The sequence below is a fragment of the Nicotiana tabacum genome, chromosome 22, assembly GCF_000715075.1.
Source record: "Nicotiana tabacum cultivar K326 chromosome 22, ASM71507v2, whole genome shotgun sequence".
Classification (NCBI taxonomy): domain Eukaryota; kingdom Viridiplantae; phylum Streptophyta; class Magnoliopsida; order Solanales; family Solanaceae; genus Nicotiana; species Nicotiana tabacum.
In genome coordinates this window covers 93,662,254-93,679,711 of record NC_134101.1, presented here as the reverse complement: position 1 = coordinate 93,679,711, position 17,458 = coordinate 93,662,254, and the positions used below count along the sequence as shown (strand labels likewise).

General features: G+C 38.6%; 1 long non-coding RNA gene across 1 annotated transcript; it reads right to left on the bottom strand.

The window, feature by feature from the left end:
* Positions 1–11,616: 11,616 nt before the first annotated feature.
* On the bottom strand, positions 11,617–15,699 carry LOC142176628 (uncharacterized). Its single transcript, XR_012705325.1, has 2 exons — positions 15,022–15,699; positions 11,617–11,921 (listed from the first exon to the last, which is right to left on the bottom strand). It is a non-coding gene; the product is annotated as an uncharacterized LOC142176628 (long non-coding RNA).
* Between the last annotated feature and the right edge of the window lie 1,759 nt (positions 15,700–17,458).

Here is a 17,458-nt window from a genome sequence, read left to right as displayed (position 1 = left end):
TGCTACATATCCGAACAGTTGTTCAAGATTGTTGTTGGATAGGTGTGGAGTGTAAATAGGCACAGAAGGATTATTGATATATATAGCCTGAGTCTGCCGTTTTTGTTTTTGTTTGTCTAAATGAAAGTTTGTTGTGTGGTTTAAAGTAGCAATGAATTAAGTTCCCTTTGTTCCATTATATTATATATGAATTTGTCAAATTATCTCATGAGGTAAAAGACTTCCTTTGTTTATCAATTGGTTTGCATTTGTTTGGAAATACTGTTATGCGAATACAATCAAGTAATAGCTCATTGCTACCTGTGAACTTCCATGACCACGGTAAATTGAGAATTGCAACAAAAAAAAACTAAAAGTAGAATTCCTAAATTTTGGTGGTCTACAAATTGGTAATAATAAACAATTTAATCTGTTGAAGATACAAAAGCACATATATCTGCATGATGAGTGAATTTGTTTCTTGATGAATTACTATATTAAAGTGATAAGTGTGTAGGCTGCCTAAAGGGATTTGTAGTTTATGAGTTATTTTGGGAAATTGATCTTTGGGATCGGACCAAAAGTTTGCTTTAGGCCCGATTTAGATTAGTATTGCGATTATGTATACGTTCGCGTAACATAATCGCGAATTTAATTCTAAAAAGTAATTCAAGGGATGCGTTCGCGCAACTTCAACCAAGTCTTTCTTAATATTAATAAAGTGTTATTGATTGTGGACATGTTCGCATGACATGATTTTTGATGCGCCAAACAAATGGGTACACGTACGCGTGACCCGTTTCAAGATAATTTTTTTAAATTAAAAAGCGGTAAAAGTTAAATGCGCATAGGTTCTAAAACGAGTAATTAAACGATTTTAATAAGCCAAGTATGATCAAAGCGACCATGCTAGAACCACGGAACTCGGAAATGTCTAACACCTTCTCCCGGGTTAACAACATTTCTTACCCGGATTTCTGTGTTCGCAGACCGTAAATAGAGTCAACTTTTCTCGATTCGGGATTTTAAACCGGTGACTTGGGATACCATAAATTATCCCAAATGGCGACTCTGAATTTTAAATAATTAATCCTGTTTCGATTGTCCTTTAATTGGAAAAACTCCTTTATATCCTTCCGGGGGTGTAGGTGAAAAAAGGAGGTATGACAGCTCTGGCGACTCTGCTGGGGATCGAACCCAGAATCTCTGGTTCAAGGTTCAGAATTCGAGTTTGTTAATATGATTTTGTTTAGCTTATTTATTGTTGATATTACTGTATTCTGTGAACCTTTTGTGCTAAATGATATCTGTTTACCGCTTTAATATTGTTTGAATTGTATATAACTGTCTTCTTACGCCACCCCCTCTGAGTCTTCTGAAAATGGTGCACACATTCGCGTGGCCCGTTTTTTTTGTAGAAATTATACCAAATAGAACGAGGCTGGGCAAGCGACAAAGCCGGGTAGACTTCAGTGCTCCCGGTATGTCGCCCCCTCTTTGGCCCCAGTTGTCCGCTCGGGTACCCCAAGTCTAGACCAAAACCCCAGGAGTTAAACCTAGAAAAACACAGCTTCATGCCGGATCCCTAATAGGAACGTTTGTTTGCATCATGTGCATTTGACTTAGGGGACTCAACACAGGGGTTGGGTCCGTCTAGGACAGGTGTGCCCGAAATAACAGACCATCCTGATGAATTCTATGTGCTATGTGAACATTTATTTTTTTTGGCTTGCATGCTGACCGGCTAGGGAGAATAAAGCAAAAAGAAAAACCAAGAGTGATGTAGGGAAGGAAATAAAGCCCGGTTCTAAAGAAAACCCCGGTATTTGAAAAACGTCCCAAAGCTCTGCCAAAATTTTTCAGAAAAAAAGTTATTTCAAAAGAGTTAAACACTGTGTACTTTCAAATGTGTCAAAACTGACCGAACTACGCAGGTCTGATTCTAACCGGATGTGGGATACGTAGGCAACCTACATAAGGTTCGGCCTTATTTTTGAAAAAAAAAACAAGAAAAAGAGAGTCAGTGGTCAAGTGAATACAGTCTGGATTTTGGTCAAAATAAGCCGATCCAGCTTCGGCAATATCTTAAGTCGTTCTTGCCGAGATACCCTTAGAGTATTTTTCAGTTGTCGAAAGGCTATTTTTGTGAAAGAATGGACAAGTTTGTGAAGTGTCATAAAATAATCTTCCCCGGCCTCAAAATTCATGTGAAATTGGGAAGGGGCTACATTTGCAAAAACAGTCATTTGGCTAAAATTGGCATATAGAGGAAGAAATCATGGTCCTTTGATTTGTATTTTTTTCTTCGGAAACCTATTTACAAAAAGGTCCACTAGAGTCAACCCTAACCTTAACCTTCCACAGGAACAAATGAATACCATCCAGGATCTACCAGAAGTGGTCAGGGACCAGGCTCAGTTACACTTGCAGATGTGGTGGAATGATCTAGATGAAGATGGTAAGAAATGGGTGAAAAAGCAATTGGGTGCCATTATAAACATTTTTGAGATCAAACCACGGGAAGATTTGATCAAGGCTTTGGTAACTTTCTAGGATCCTGTCCACAATGTCTTTCATTTCTCGGACTTTAAGATCACCCCTACTTTGGAGGAAATGGCCGGGTACATTGAGTTTGGACGGGATTTGAGGAAGCAACAACTTATATTTCCAAGGGCTCCGTCGGTGCACAAGTTCTTTGACCTCCTGAATATTAGTAAACAGACGAATAAAGACCGTGTGAGCAACGGGTGTTGTGTTTTCCATTTCTTATACTTCAGGTTCGGACACTCTGCGGGATTCGAAACACATGAAAAGGGTCTGAGCAACAAACAAGATAAGGGCCTTTGGCAAATTCATCACCAGTTTGCATTTATTGTGGCATTCTTGGGGATCATGGTTTTTCCAAACGAGAAAGGGACGGTGGATATTCATATGGCTAGAATTGCACAAATCCTCACTACCAAGGAAGATCATACACTTTCCCCATTGGTGCTGGCGGATATTTATCGAGCATTGACTTTGTGCAAAGCAGGGGCTCAATTCTTTGAAGGTTGCAGCATCCTTCTGCAAATGTGGTTGATCGAGCACCTTCGCCATCATCCCAGATTCATGAGTTATGGTTCCAGCCCGAGTAACTTCATCACCAGCTACGAGGAGAGGGTAAAGGATTACAACGCACCAGAAGGGTTTGAAGCATGGGTCTCCCACTTGAAAGCTCTTAACGCAGGGCAGGTCGAGTGGACTATAAGATGGCTCCCGAGGACAGAAGCCATATATATGACTGCTACCAAGGGCTACCTAAGGTTAATGGGTGTAAGGAGTATTCAGCCATATGCATCGCAGAGGGTCTTGAGGCAATTGGGAAGGTATTAGATTGTGCCCGAAGATGAAGATCTAAGCACCCAGGTCATAGAGTTACATCCAGAAGCTGCATTGCCCGAGGCTGTAGTTCAACAGGATCGGAATTGCTGCTGGTACCTAAAGAATGACACCCAGGTACCAGATATCGCCAAGAGGGAAGTAGATCCAAAATATGCTGCTTGGTTTGAGAAAATGTCTTGTGTAACTAACGAGCCAAAGCCCGAGAGGCCCGCCAAAAGGCCTCATGTTCAAGCCTTTGATGATAAAATTCAGGAGAGGTTAGCTTGGGGGAGAAGGAAACGGATTATAAGGCCACCATCCACGATCTACGAGAAGAGTTGAGAAAAGTCACCTTCAACAATATTTGCAGGCACAAGAGGCCGAGGGAGAGAGGAGAAGATTGGTGCGAGAAAATCAAGCTCTCAGAGCCTAGGTTCGACAGTTGAAAATTGAAGCCGAGAACCCAGGCCGAAGCAGGAAAGATGAAAGGCTCATTTATAACCTTACTCAAAAGGTACGTGACTATGAATATGACCTGCAGAAAGCTGAGTCTGAACTAGCAAAAGCACAAGCAAGGTTGGCTAAAAGTGCCAAAAAGCATGCAACTTTCGTTCAACAGATGAAAGAAAGATATGAAAGAGGGGTCACAGGTTGGGAAAAGGCAATTGGAAACCTCAAGGGTGAAATGGCTAAACAAGCCAAAAATTTTAAGGCTGAAAGAGAACACTATTACGCCTTAATGACACGGTTGGAAGAGGACTTGTGGCACTTGCAAGAACAAAACCACACTGCCACTCAGGTCTTAGAGGCTAGATCCCGTCAGATTGGCCGTCTGTTGCAAGAGAAGGGTATCATAAGAGAGTGAGTTCGAATGATTGATGACTACATTACCATGAAGTGCAGTGCGTGTGAGGACATGACGAGATCTTCCTTCATCGCATTAACATCCAATTCTTCCACCTCTTTTGACGGATCAACAATACTTGTTTCCGGTTCTTGGTTGGCCATGTTCAGCTTGTCTTTTGATCGAGTGTTGTAGGAGTGAGTTGACAGAATGCCAATAAACTAACCACCTGCCTAGACTCAATATATCAACAACAACCTTGTTAGTGATTAGGGCTTTAACAAATTGGTAACCGCACATTTAGGGAATGAATGCACCAAAGCAGTTAACCGTTTCTATTATGCATTTTGGATGCTTGCGTCATCCCGGTTTTTCCTTATTTCCATTTGCAACTTCTTTTCCCCCTTTTTCTCTCTTTTCATTCTAGCCTTTGCTTTTTTCTTTGTTTTTGTATATCCTCTCATTTCCCTCTTGTTTTGATATTGCTTCTTTGTCTTGGTTTTCTTATTTTTCTCTCTTTCCTTTTTCTTTTCTCTCTTGTTTTTCCTCTCTCTTTTTTTCTTCTCTCTTTTTTTCTTTTGGTTATGGTCGAATCCTATGGAGATTGCCTACGTATCATGATCTCGCATGAATCAAACCGAGTGTAGTTCTGGGAGAGATAAATGTAAGATAAATAACAAAATATTTTGGGATTTTCAATTTTTATAAAAAGCAAACACTTTGATCACAAAGACTCAAAACTAACAAACTCAAAAGAAACTAACAGACTCTGATGAAAAAACGAGATACAGACTCCAAAATAAGCTATCATACTTCAACAAATATTCCCTGCTCTCCAGGCGGGCTCCTATCTGCTGACTTGAAATGTATTCCCTGCTCTCCAGGCGGGCTCCTATCTGCTGACTTGAAATGTATTCCCTGCTCTCCAGGCGGGCTCCTGACTTCAACAAAATAGACAAAAAACAAAGAAAATTTTTCTGCCCAAGTTTGGTAGCTGGGCACATATATGAGTGTTACACTGAATCATATTCCCAAATATTACTAAGAATTTGAAAGCTAGGTCCCATTATCCAGGGGGTCCTGACAATTCTTACCTAAACGACAATTTTAAATCTAAGTTATATCTTCTAAAGGTATGACTTCCGCTAAATCTTGTTATCTAAGAGGGTCTTAAAGGTATCCCATTATCCAGGAGGGTCCTGAAAACTCCTAATTATATCCTATCTTAGACAACAATTTTACGGCTAAATTATACTACCCTTCAGCAGAACTTACGCTAAATCTTGTTACCTAATGGAAATCTTAAAGTTAAGTCTCATTATTCAGGAGGGTCCTGACAACTCTTAATTGAATACTATCTCAAACATGCAAACTTTGAAGCTAACTCATATTCCTTGGGGTTACATTTATGCTAGATTATGCTACTCATGTTTGTTTCGAATTTTAAACTAAATCCCATTTTTTAGGAGGGTCCTGAAAACTTTAAATTAAATCCCATTATCCAGGCGGGTCCTGAAAATCAAAAATCAAACCTGTTTGGTGATTGCCTTTCTCCGCGGAGGGTTTCTCTGAAATAACTGAAATTTCTTGCCCATGTTTTAATCAAAGAAAATTTTTGTCAGTTTAAAATGTGGTGGTTAGTTTGTGGCCTTGACTTTGAGGGCGATTGCTCCTTCACTTCCCATGATAACTGATTTCCGCTCGAGGACCTTGTTTGCTTATGAACTAACCACTTTCTTTGTCATCCTTATCACAGAAAATACCCCTTCTCCATTCAGACCCAATTCCCTTTATCTGTTGCATTGCTCATGAACTGACATTTACCAACCTTTGTGTTTCACATGAATCTCAAAGCACATCAATTACCGTCCACTCAATGTGCATGTCGTTCTTTCCTGACTTAACCCACTAGCATTGGCCTTGAGGTCTATTGCTCCTTCACTTGCCATGATAACTTTGATTTCCACTCAAAGACCCTGCTTACTACTTTCTCTGTCATCCTTATCACAGAAAATACCTCTTCTCTGTTCAGACTCAATACCCTCTATCTGTTGCATTACTCATGAACTGATATTTACCAAACATTTGTGTCTTACATGAACCCCAAAGTGCGCCAATTGCCACCCACTCAGTACGTATGTTGTTTTTTTTCTTTCTTAAACCACTGGCCCTGGCCTTGAGGTCTGTTGCTCCTTCACTTGCCACGATAACTTTGATTTCTGCTCGGAGGACCTTGCTTGTCACTGATTAAACACCTTTTGTCAATCTTACCACAGAAAATACCTTTGATCCATTCACCAAACCCCTCCATCTTATTGCATTATTCATGAATTGATATGCACCAAACCCTCTTGTTTCACCAGAAATACCTTTGATCCATTTACCTAGCACCCTCCATCTGTTGCATTGTTCCTGAATTGATGTGTACCAAACCTTTGTATTTCACAAAGGTCCCAAAGTATATTAATTGTTACCGGCTTAGTGCACTTGTTGTTCTTTCCTAACTTATGACACTTTGATGTACTGGCCAGATCCCGTTTTGTGCAATTGGAAAGCTGGTGTCAAATTTTGAAGTCATTTCTCACTTATTTTGACCAAACAGACTCAGGAAGAGGAAGTAAACAAGACAAAAGGAACAGGGTAAAGGACAAAGGATAGAGATGATTCCTAACAAGAAAACTACAAAGTAAAAACCTATCAGATGTGGACACTAACTCTAATGACCATGACATGCCCTTGTGGCCTATTCTGTCAAATAAGACTGACGTTTAACTCTTGTTGTACCTTTAAACCGTGAAGCTGGGCTTCAATGCTCCGATTATCCAATCTGATTCACAATCCTTATTCGACTTGTAGTGCCCGGAGAGTTTTCACCACCAAGAATATCTTATTTGTTCTGTATCTCAACTTACTTTCGCCTTACGGTGCCCGCGAGGGTTTTCACCAATAAGACTCTCTCATTTTTGGATTTCTCCCAGCTCCCGTCGCCCTACGGTGCCCATGACGGTTTTCACTAATAAGACTCTCTTATTTTCATTATTTTTCTGTTTGGACCAGAGTGTTGCCCCTGATATGAATTACCTCTCCTTGCTTGACTTGGCATCTCTCGAAGATTGATCGGAAGGTCTTTCTTTGGATCGTAACGTGGGCTTTTGGATAGGGTTAAAAAGAAAGGATATCAAAGGCTCAAAATAATTCATATGGGTTCAAAATTACAACTTTCGGAATCAGATTTCCTACAACAACCACAACTTTTGCCCTAGGTTCATGCTTGGGGACTTTTGGATTTTTATTTTGATGGGACCGAACCGTGAGGCTGCCTACGTATCCTTAAAAGAAATCAGGTCAAACGTAGTTCATGTCATAGGAATTACTTTGTTTGTTATGATTTTTCTTCTCTTTTTCTTTCTCTTCTTTTCTTCTTTTTGTTTTTCTCTTTGTTGTTTTTTTCTCTCTTTATTTTTCTTTTCTTTCTCTCTTTCTTTTTCTTTTCTTTTTCTTTTCATTCTTTTCTTTCTCTTTTCATTCTTTCTTTCCCTTTTCTTTTTCTTTCTATTTTTTTTTCCTTCCTTTCCTTATCTTTACGCTTGTGTTTCCGATATTTGTTATTGATTCCAAAAGAGGGGTATGAAAGAAAATAAATGAGGCTCAAAGGGGTAACGTGGGATAAAGTATTTAGACAGCAGAACAAAATGTCTTCGTCATTTCAATCTTCAAAACATGCCAAGTACAAACAACACAATTAAACAAACCAAGGAAAACATTCGTAACATCTTTTGATTGTGCCAGACTTGATGACTATATCCACATATTCGCCTTCTACATCTGTTACATACAAAGCACCATTGGACAACACTCTCACTCTCACTACCAGGAACGGCCCCCTACAAATTTGGGGCAAACTTGCCATTATCTTCACCCGATGCAGCATGATGCATTCCAATAGTGTATTTTTATGTTCTACCTGCCACAGTTTCACACAATTCGGGCTGAAGTGATCTCAAAATGCCTTCACTTATTTCCCTCAAATGTCCCTACATCTTCAACATTGTTTCGTTGCTTCGTGACTAAACCGACTTTTTAAAACCAGGCTGAGAATTACGCGTGCATGTCATGTCATTAGAGTTAACAGGAAAAGAACTATGAAAAGAAAAGAGAACTAAACGAAAATGACTAGAAATTACAGAAAACAGAACATTGCATTAGACAGATGGTGAAAGGGTTTGGACATCAAAATAGACAAACTAAACTGGGGTTACAAACCTAGAACAAACCTAGAAAACACTAAGTGAGATAATACGACTAAGGAACTAGACGAAATAAAGGACAGAAGGATTTGAGTCACAAGACGATACCCGGATGACAACCCTGCAATAACCCGGACAACAGAAATGACAACAAACTAAACCACCAAAATCTCCTCTCCGACTGACCAAGAAATGGAGTGTCTTTCCAATTACCAAGTACGGTATCTTAGCCACTGAGTTCTGCATCAGCAATACTAGGACCTCCACAAGTCTTCATCACATTATTCTTAACAAATCGCTTTTGGGTTCCTTTTGCCGACTCATTCTTAAGATCAACCCCCGATAGCGCTGAAAGCTTAGTGGCACATGGACCTCTGAGGCTTCCAGATGAATTCTCACATTCCTTTTCAAAATAAACCATACCCGCCATATGCGTCTCATTATGCACAGGCGGTGGACTTTGGCTAGTGTCTGATGCATCTGGATTTTGCACGACAATATCGCCTGCATCAATAAGCTTCTGAATTGCTTTCTTCAGATTCCAACACTTCTTTATGTCATGCCCCGGGGCTTCTGAGCAATATGCGCACCTTTGAGAAAAATCAAACTTCTTTGACATAGGGTTTGACACTTTTATATGAATCGGCTTCAACATGTCCAATTCCTTCAACTTTTGGAACAAACTGGCATATGATTCTCCAATAGGGGTGAAAGCCTTTTCTTTTTTCAGCAACTTCTCATTCTTAAATGCTTGATTGGGCCGGAAACCTGATCCAGGGGGTTTTCGGTAGGCTCGTGGGGGCGGGTAAGACATTTGGGGAAGTGGTGTGGGCCATTGCGGGCCTTGTGGGTGTGGAGCATATGGTGGTGCATTGTGGACAAGGTACTGGGAAAGTGATGTACGACTTTGGGAGTTCTGTAGGGAGAAGTAGCATTGGGGAGGATTACAAGTATATCCACGAGGTCGACATTGAGGCTGAAAGCGTTTAGCAAGAACGACCACTGGACCCTGTCATCGGCGGGGCTCACCAACATCTTTTCTATCAATGGGAGGACTATCCCGAGCAATTTGTTCGTTCCATCTGAGCCAAAAATCCCTAAAACTTTTCTTGGGTTTCTTTTCCATTTGAGATAGGGAGGAGCGGTCTGGGACAACACCTGATCTGTATTGAAAGTATCGAACAAAATCTTAAGTCATGTCACCCAATATAGGCCACTTACCAACATCTTGACGATTATGCCATTCCAAAGCTGCCCCGGTCAGGCTCTCACTGAAGTACGCCATTAGCAAATCATCTTTCTCTCCAACACTTCTCATTTTACTGTAATAATCCCTCAAATGGGCTACCAGATCCCCACACCCATCATACAAGTTAAACTTTGGCACTTTAAACCCCGCAGGCAGACGAACGTCGGGGGACATTGACAATTCTTTGTAAGACATGCTACCATGGTCTCCCGTTCCTTGCTTGTTCTTCAAAGATTGTTCTATGCCTTTCAGCCTCTTGGGTATCTCATATTTCCCTTCTCTTCTTGTGAAGCTTTCATTTGCAACATGAGGCTCGTCCCGCGGGCCCTGTTTGTATGAGTAGAGAACATTGTGGGCAACCTCTGAGGGGTAATATTGGGCATCATGAGCTTTGAGTGAGTATTCATTGTCGGGGATAGTGGATGTGACAGGAGGGCGATTTTGGGGAGAGGCAATTGGAGGATGAGTGATGGAGCTACTGCGACGGTTGGGAAAGCCTTGATAGGCGGGTAGATCTGGAGAGTATGGAGGATCATCTGGCATTGTGTTCGGAGCTTGGGTAAGTGAGGCATCTAAGAAGCTAGGTGGTGGTGGGGGTGGTGCCTTCCCAGTCATCCAAGCTTGATACATGTCCGCCATGTATTGTCTCAACATCTTTCCTTTTCAGTCAACTCATTGTCATGTTCAACCAATTGCTTTTGGGTGCCTGTATCAACCAATTTAATTTTGTTGTTGTCTGTCATTGCCTTTTGACTTTATGTTGTGGAGAGGAGTTACTACTTCGAGAACCACAAACCAACCATCTTTCTTTTATGAAGATATCAAAAGGAACAAAATGGGGTCATCCCGTTAGCGTTAGGGCATTTAACAACAAAAATATCACATTGCGTGGAATGCACCTAGCAACAATTAATGGTTCTAGAATGACTTCGAGGGTCATAAGGTCACTTGGCATCATCCCAATTTGTTCATTTCAATCCTCTTTTTTCTTTGCTTTTCTAGCACTTTTTGGCTTGCCCATTTTCCTTCATTTCTTTTTTTTTTTATCATCACTCTTTTTTTTCTCTCAAATCTCACATCCCACAATTTCACCTCCTTTTTTTTGTTTCCTTCTTTTTTTCCCTTTTTTTTTTCTTTTTCTTGTAATAATAAAGAAGAATGATTCGATCGAACCCTATGTAGGTTGTCTACGTATCATGACCCCGCATGAATCAGATCTTTGCGTAGTTCTGGAAGATCGAGAGTAAAGCACATAAACTAACGTTTTCTTTTTCATTCTCTTCTTCTTCTTTTTTTCTTTTTACCTTAGTGACTAATCCGATGAGAAGAGAAATAAAAGAAGCAAATTTTTTTTTTTTTGAATTTTGTAGACTAAATGCTCTATAACCTATTTTAAACTCAAGTTTAATGAGCATTTTTTTCTGTGAAACAAATATTCTATTAAGGAAAATACTAGAAGAGAAAAACTCGTTTTTTATTCATTTTTTTTATGAAGAAAATCTAAAGAATAAACCACAGAAAAGTAATTGAATTTTCATTTGATATCCTGACGCAAGATTTCGAAACAAGCAATAAACAAAATAAAACAAAATGTGTTTTGGATTTCAATTTTGATTGCCTAAAAGAAAATTTCTAATGATAGACAAAAGACAAAGTATGTTTTTTTTTATGTACAATATCTTAAACTTCTAATGAAAATAGAAAGAATTTTTTTCCATTTTTCACTAATTTCCCAAAGAAATGCCTCAAAAGAAAATCTTTTTGAATTTTAGATTTAATACCTTAAAGAAAACTTTTAAAGAGGTACTAAAAGAAAATTCTCTTTTTCTTTTTGAATTTTGGTCCCAATATAGTAAAGGAAATATAAAAACAACTTTTATTTTGATATTAATTGCCTAAAGGAAAAACAATCTCAAAGGAATTTTTTATTTCTGGAATTAGTATTCTAAAGAAAATTTATAACGAAAATATAAAAACGCAAAAATTCTTTTTTTTTTTTTGATTTTTGACTTGTAACACATTTCTAAATGCAAAATAAGAAATACAATAACAAAAGACTGTGCAAATTTAACTAGACAATACAAACTCTAACATCACCTAAAAGACTAGATACTACTATGCAGGACTAGAAAATAAAACAAAAACAATTGACTCAAAAATATAAATAGCTCATCGAGCAGCTCCTGAATGCAGTGATCCTGAGGTATCTATCATGCTCAAACTCCGGTAAGTAGATCCACACCTGTTTGAGAAAATTTAAATCAACACTATGTGAGACAATAACATTCTCTAAGACACATGCAAGACATGATTGAGGCTATTTTTACAAAATGACTTATTTGGCCAAAAGATGGCTAGAAGTGCAAAATTTGGTTAAGACCCCGCAAAGCCAAGAATCTAAGATTTACTAGGAAGACCGGACCCTATGTGGGTTGCCAAAGTATCACGTCCCGAAAGACGAGAATCAGGTATGCGTAGTTTGGGCCGATAGGATACCGGTGAGAAATAAAAATAACAACTAATTTAGAGAAAATATATATTTTTTTGTCTTTTCTTTCTCTTTTTTTTTTTTTGAAAAATGATGAAACATGTAAACTTTTTTTTTTCTTTTTCCCTTTTTTTTGATTTTTGATTTTTGAAAAATGATGAAAAAGTACAAAATTTTTTGAATTTTTCGAGCTCTTTTTTTCTTAACAAAATATAACAAAAAACATAATTAGGCCCCACTCACTTTATCTTCACACTTCACCCTCTCTTTTTCTTTTTTCTTTCTTTTTCCATTGTTTTTTCTTTCATTTCTTCATCTGCCCTCAGCTATCATTGGTCCGTCAAATGACCCTTTTACCCTTGAATAAATGCAACATGTAGCACATAAGATGCATTAGGATGGTCTTTTATTTTTTGGGGTATACCTATCCTAGACGGACCCAACCCCTGTGTTGAGTCCCCTAAGTCAAGTGCACATGATGCAAACAAGCGTTCTTACTAGGGATCCGGCATGAAGCCTTGTTGTACTAGGTTCAAAACCTGAGTTTATTGTTCTAGACCTGGATTACCCGAGCGGACAACTTGAGCCGAGGGGGGCTGTGTACCGGTAACCAAAAGATCATCCGGCTTTGCAACTTGTCCGAACCTCGTTCTATTTGGGATATGACACTAACAGAAAGAAGTCACGACCAGTGTGCACTCCTCGAAAGAGAGAAGAGAGGGGTTTCGTAACAGTTTATATACAGTTTAGATAATATCAAAGCGGTAAAAGCAATATTTAGCACATTAGGCCCAAACATGTAATAAAATCAGATAATAAATAAAGCCAACTATAACAATTAATCTAAGCTCAAATTCTTGAACCCTGAACCAGAGATTCTGGGTTCGTTCCCCAGCAGAGTCGCCAGAGCTGTCAGACCTCCTTTTTCACTACATCCCCGGGAGGGTATGAGTATAAGGGAGTTTTTTCCAACTTAAAGTGACAATCGAAACGGGATTATTTTTTAATTGAAAATCAGAGTCGCCACTTTAGATAATTTTATGGTGTCCCAAGTCACCGGTTCAAATCCCGAATCGAGGAAAAGATTGACTCTGTATTGTAATCCGCGAACCAGAAATTCGGGTAAGGAATTCTGTTAATCCGGGAGAGGTGTTAGGCATTCCCGAGTTCTGTGGTTCTAGCACGGTCGCTCAACTGTTATAATTGGCTCAATTATCTAATTATACAACACTTTTAAACCTATGTGCATTTTTAACTTTAAAGCCGTTTTAATTTATTTTAGGAAGATTGCAACGTCATTTAAAATATGTCTTGAACTACGTCACATAAATGCACCCGTAGTCCGCAACACATTTTATATAACATTGTTGAGATTTGGATTTGGGTCACATAAATGCGCACCCGAGTTTAAAAAGGTAATTTATTAAAATAACGCGCCTAAAGCGACTACGCGTTTTTAAATTTGCGAGGGCCATGAAAATTCAACTAAATGGCACGCCTCGAATTCTAAAGGGTTAAAATTAATTAAGCGAGAGCCATGAATTAAGGAGGTTGTTATAGACAAAGGGGTCGTTTGGTAGGATGCATTAGGTAAAATAATGCATGCATTAGCTTTGTGTATTAGTAATACTTTGTTTGGTACACTTTTTGAACATATGCATTAATTATGCAAGTATTAGTTATACACTCTATTTGGTATTATCCTATGCATAACTAATGCATAAGAAACCATGGCATTAACAATGCAATGAATTTTAATGCATGCATTAACTTAGTTAAAGACAAATTTGTCCTTCAAAATTTATGCTTGATTAAAATATGTTATTATATTAAAGCAAGTTTGAAATAATGCAAGAAAGTGAAAAATAAAATTATGTCCCTAGTAAATAAATAAATAATTAGCATATTTTTTTTTATAAATAAATATTAAGTTCTACACTACAATATATGTAGACAAATTAAATAATTTTTTAAAACCTTTTTATATAAAAACATTCCTCAACATATGTTTTTTTTTAAAAGATAAAGTAATGGACTGATTATGAGGGTATTTTTGTAAACAAATAATTCTTATAGAAATTGTGCAATGCATTAATACATTAAACCAAACAATGGATAAGAAATATATCAAAATAACTAATGCCAACATAACTAATGCAAGCATTACTAATACCAGCATTACTCAGCATTATTCTTATACACTCTACCAAACGACCCCTTAAAGTGTAAGACTTAGGCATGGATTATGGAAAAGAGAAACGCACAGTTGCGGAATTAAGTGCATTTAATTCGATTAAATTGCTCACATTCTTTTAAAGCATTGAACAAACATCATGTATTAACTTTTACGTGCAACCACATGAATTTGAAACAGGGTAATACAAGGCTAATCTAGAATTGAATTTAAAACACTCAGCTTATTGTACAATCAATTACAACAATATGATCACTTTACACCATTTATGCTAACTGCCAGATTTCAACTCGTATCTTCTCACCCTCTTTTTTGAAAACGTGATACTAAAGGATATTGAAACCAAATTGAATAAGCTATTTATGTTCAAAATCATACACGGTCTGTAAATAGATCCTACTGATTCCGTAAGCATTTTATGCCTTATGCTAAAAACGACTAAATCAAAGTTAATAGCTCCAAGCAGTTATAATAATAAATAAAAATAAATAAAATAAAATTCGGAGATGTGCTATGACCTCACAGTAGACTAGATATAATTTTTCAAGTCTCTAGTAAAATTGAAATCAATAATTCCAAACAATTAGCAAATACAACCGAAGACAAACATGTTTCTTATATTAGAACACATCTGGAAGAAGATGGAATTTCAGTACATACCTAAAAGGGAGTACAGCAGCAGAAGAAATGAACCGAAATGAAGGCCTGAGTTCGGCCACCAAACAGCCGATTCAACAACAGAAATCAATGCACAGATTCAATCTCGAGCAGAATGTTTAACCAAAATTCCGAACAGAAATTCCGGAAGCGAAAGTCAAAACAGGACTTGGACCGAAATAACCTCGTCGTAGACCCTCAACGAACTCGAACCAGAACTTGAGCGAGAAATGAAACCAAACGAAACAATATTAATGCAAATGCTACACCTAAAACTCTAGATCTAGAATTAAAGACGCCATCGGTAGAGACGAAGTATTGAGAAGTAGAAGAAGGCGAAGTGTCAGCCCAAGCAATATGAAAATTTGCATGAAAGATACATTTGCATTTACAGATGGAACTTGCCTATTTCAGTATGTTGAAAGTTAAAGCCAAATGAGGGGGTCTGCCGCTTCTCTTGTTGGACTTGGAACGGCAGCCATTCTGCGAGTGTTTGAGATTAGTAGCCTCTCCGTTCTCCTCTCTTTCTTAGGGTCTGGCTGATGGCAGTAGTTCTAGGGGTGCTGGTCGTTTGTGATTAGGAAGGAGCCATGGAATTTTGGCTCCTCTTCTCTGAAGGAGAAGACCAAATCGATGGGGCTCTCTTTATTTGTGCAGACGCGGCTGCCCCTCCCCCTTAGATTTTTAGGTCACTTCTTTTATAGAGTCTAGGTTTTTTTGGTAGGGTTTAGGTTAAGGGGTATGGGTCTAGGAATTATGGGCTTGAAAATTATGGGCTAGGTCCAAAATTAGACATAAAAATGGGTAGCTCGAGCCCAAGTTCTATCATTTCCCCGCGAACAAGACTAAAAATACGATTTCAATTGTTAATTAGCCCTACTTAAGTAAAATAGTTGTTAAAATAGGACTGACCTTTAAAATAAATTATTTTTTCTGTATTTTTCAATATTAAAAATGACAACAAAGCATTAACGGAATAATTTTTGTAATTTTCATTTTTCTTGTAGTAAAATAAAGTAAAAGAGTCAAAATTAATTAAAATAATTATATTAGGCCTAAATTAAGTATTTTACGCTAAAATATAAAAAATCTTGGGGAGGGTCAAAAATCACATGTCTACAGCTTACAGGGGGAATGAGGTTAAAGAAGAAGTTTGTGAGACCCACGGTTTGACTCGATCGGGGAGATGCTTTGCCCCCGAAGAGTTGAGAAAATCTAAGACCTCTAAAGATAGCCCAGTATTGGAGAAGAAAGCGGTGACCGAGGAAGAAGCAGAAGAGTTCTTGGGAAAGATGAAAGTGTAGGACTATTCCATTGTGGAGCAGTTGAGGAAAACACCGGCTCAGATTTCATTATTATCATTATTGATCCATTCAGACGAGCACCGTCAGGCTTTGATGAAGATCTTGAATGAGGCCCACGTTCCTGACAAAATCTCAGTAAACTACTTGGAAAAGATAGCTAACAAGATATTTGAGGTAAACAGAGTCACTTTTTCTGACGATGAGTTGCCCGTGGAGGGTACTAAGCACAATAGAGTCCTCTATCTGACGGTGAAATGTGAAGATTCCGTGGTTACTCGGGTACTGGTTGATAATGGTTCCAGTGCAAATATTTGCCCTCTTTCCACTCTGAACAAGTTGAAGGTGGATGATGAAAGAATTCACAAGAATAGTATCTACGTTCGGGGATTCAACGGTGGAGGGAAAGATTCAGTCGGGGACATAGTGCTCGAGCTTACAATAGGGCCAGTTGAATTTACTATGGAATTCCTGGTGCTCGATGTGGCTGTTTCTTACAATTTGCTGTTAGGTCGACCCTGGATTCATGCTGCCAAAGCGGTCTCGTCCACTCTGCATCAAATGGTTAAGTTTGAATGGGATAGACAAGAAATTGTTGTGCATGGCGAAGATAATTTGTGTGTTCCCAGTGATGCCACTGTTCCGTTCATAGAGTTTGAAGATGACAAGGGGCCATGGGTTTATCAGGTTTTTGACACGGTATCGATAGAGAAAATTCATGAAGGGAAGTGCGTGCCAACTCCAAGGGTAGTTGCTGCATCAGTCATGATAGCCGTTGAAATGTTGAAAAATGGTTTTGTACCGGGAAAGGGTTTGGGTGCATCTCTACAAAGTATCGTACAGCCGGTTTCTCTTCCTAAAAACCTGGATACATTTGGTTTGGGATTCAAGCCCACAGTCGCAGACATAAGGAGAGCCAGAAAAATGAAACAGAAGGCATGGGCCCTTCCAAAGCCGGTCCCGCGTCTTTTCCGATCATTTGTCAGCCCTGGTACCAGAAAGCACCCAGTGACGACGGTTCCCAGTTCAGTGGTTAATGTGGATGGAGATTTGATTGAAAAATTCGAGAGGTTATTCGCCGATGTGAACATGTTAGAAGTTGGAGAGGATTCAAGTAAAGCGGATGTGCAGTTTGTGGG